The following is a 2,448-nucleotide window of genomic DNA, read 5'->3' as shown; positions in this document are numbered from 1 at the left end:
AGGGTTGCTGTGACTCACTGAGTCAGTTCTGACTCACAGCAACGCTGTACAGGATTTCCAAGGAATGAATGGTGGGTTTCAGTGGCTGACCTTGGGATAGCAGTCTAGTGCTTATCCTACAGTGCCACACTAGGACTCCATATATGGATAAACAGTATCTTTGCTTTTGATTTTGCTTCTCAAGGGAAGTCAGCTTAAGACAGTACAATCCTCCTTTTCCTTTCTTATCTCCTTCCCTTTTCTCCTCCTCCTTTTTCCCTGGACAGGTAAGAACCTATCTTAACTCATATCTGTAGTTCTTTCTCTATAAATCATTAATATAAAATTATACATCTAGTTATACAACAGAGGCTCTGGGTGTATAAGAAGACTATAACATACTAGAAAAGAAGAAAAGGAAAATCACATTAATATTTTTTTCAAATTTTATCACCTTTATGGATGTTAATGTTCCTAACACAGTGCCTCCCTAAATATTCCTTCTCTCCCTGCTTCCTCATCTATGACCTTGGCCCAAAGGTCTTGTTCTACAGCATATAGAGTATAAATATTGAAAATATGGATAATGTGTTGAATGCTAAACAGAATACTGGTTTGTCAAAATTATAATCTGCTATTGGTGGTTTTTTTACTGATAGGTATAGAAGGGGTAAACGTTTGCCAATAATTGCATACTTAGAGCTAAATGATATATGTTGTTGCTTCAGTAAGGAAACCACATCTGAAACAGCAGTTGCAATTGAACTCACTATTTGATTAAATGTAAAGGAATCCACATCATTCTTCAAGATCCATCTGTCTTCTGCCCAGGCCAAAAAGTCAACTATCAGAACAAATTGTTAGAGCTACTCCTAGACATTTAAGATAAAGTATTGAATACAGTATTACAGGTCATTGCACCATATCTATAAACTTTGATCAACCATTCTAGCATCCACTTCCATATCAATAAAAATAGACAAAATCATGTGATTATTTTCATGTGCATAGTACCTGCTCATGGCATTACTTGTACCTTACTCCCTGGAATCTGCCGTATCTTGTCTTGAATGAGTCTGTTTAGAGATCTAGAAGCAAAGAGAGATAGTCAAGGTGAGTCTTGAGATAGATCAATGCTCAATGCAAGACAGTCACCTTCAGAGAGATCTTTACAGGTTATTCAAGCAAGGTAAGTTAACTTTTTTAGGCAGGGGGAAAAAAGACGATCTCTAATGGCACAGAAGGTTAAACAGATTTTGGAGGCTAAACGTTCTCAGTTTTATCAGTTGGAAGCAAGTGTCAATAAATAGAAACCCAGAGAAGAATGTAGAAATGTAGGAAGAACCTGCTGAGAGACCAGAATAAATGTGATGACAGCTATATTATGATTAGCTATTTATCTGTGCTCTGGTAGCGTAGTGGTTACGAGTTGGGCTGCGAACCTTAAGGTCAGCGGTTCGAAACTACCAGCTGCTCCGCGGGAGAAAGATAAGGCTTTCTACTCCCGTAAAGATTTACACCCTCGGAAACCCCTGTACAGTCGCTATGGGTCGGAACCGACTCGACGGCACTTAACAACAACAACAACATTTATCTGTGAGTCTGATGTTAAGAGATTTTAAAAGTTGGAAAGTTTTTGAGTTAGGTGTTTCCCTACCTCACATTTTAAATATTTAGAAATCTAAAAGAAAGGGAAATGGAAAGTTAATAATTTAGCTACAAATTAGTCCTCAAAGAATCTACTCTCAGGGGATATATTCATTAAACATTATCATATCACTCTAACTCTGTTGTCTAAAATTCTACAATTGTTTTTGCTGTACTATTAAGAAATTTTCTTCACATCATGTATTAAAATTCTCTCCTGGAATTTCCAATCTGGGTTCTTTTTAGTACATCTTTATGAAATCATAGAATCAGGTACATAAACTAAATTACTTCTCTTTGCCCCAATTATTCTTCAGCCTCATCTGTCATTTTACTTAAGGTATGAAGCTTCCTTATTGCAGTTTCCTAATAATATTTGCTTGCAGGTGATTTTAGGTGATATCGAACAAGAGAGAACACAGTCATACAATTGTTGCTGATACAAAATTTTGAAACATACAAGGCACTTTCAAATATGTCTTCACACTTGAGTCTCAAAACAATATAAGGAAGTGAGCAGGGTAAAGTCAAAATCACCAGATTTATAGATGTGGAAACTTCATCTTTGGGCTTTTAAACAACTTGCTGTCCCTAGGGCTCTTTTAGTTCATCACACATAATGTAACAGAAATAATGCAAAATTATGGTTTCTGGGTCAGATGCTTTCTTTTTTGCCCCCAGAAGCAATGATGGTTTGCTCTACTTCATCACTTAGTGATCTATATGACCAATCACAATTTGATGTTGTAATAAAGAGAATATGGCAAGAATCATTCCCACCCCCACCACACACAGAGTAGACTGGGATGGGCAAGTTGTACA

The sequence above is a fragment of the Chrysochloris asiatica genome, unplaced genomic scaffold (genome assembly GCF_000296735.1).
Source record: "Chrysochloris asiatica unplaced genomic scaffold, ChrAsi1.0 scaffold00008, whole genome shotgun sequence".
NCBI classification, from domain to species: Eukaryota; Metazoa; Chordata; class Mammalia; order Afrosoricida; family Chrysochloridae; genus Chrysochloris; species Chrysochloris asiatica.
This window is presented reverse-complemented; position numbering follows the sequence as displayed.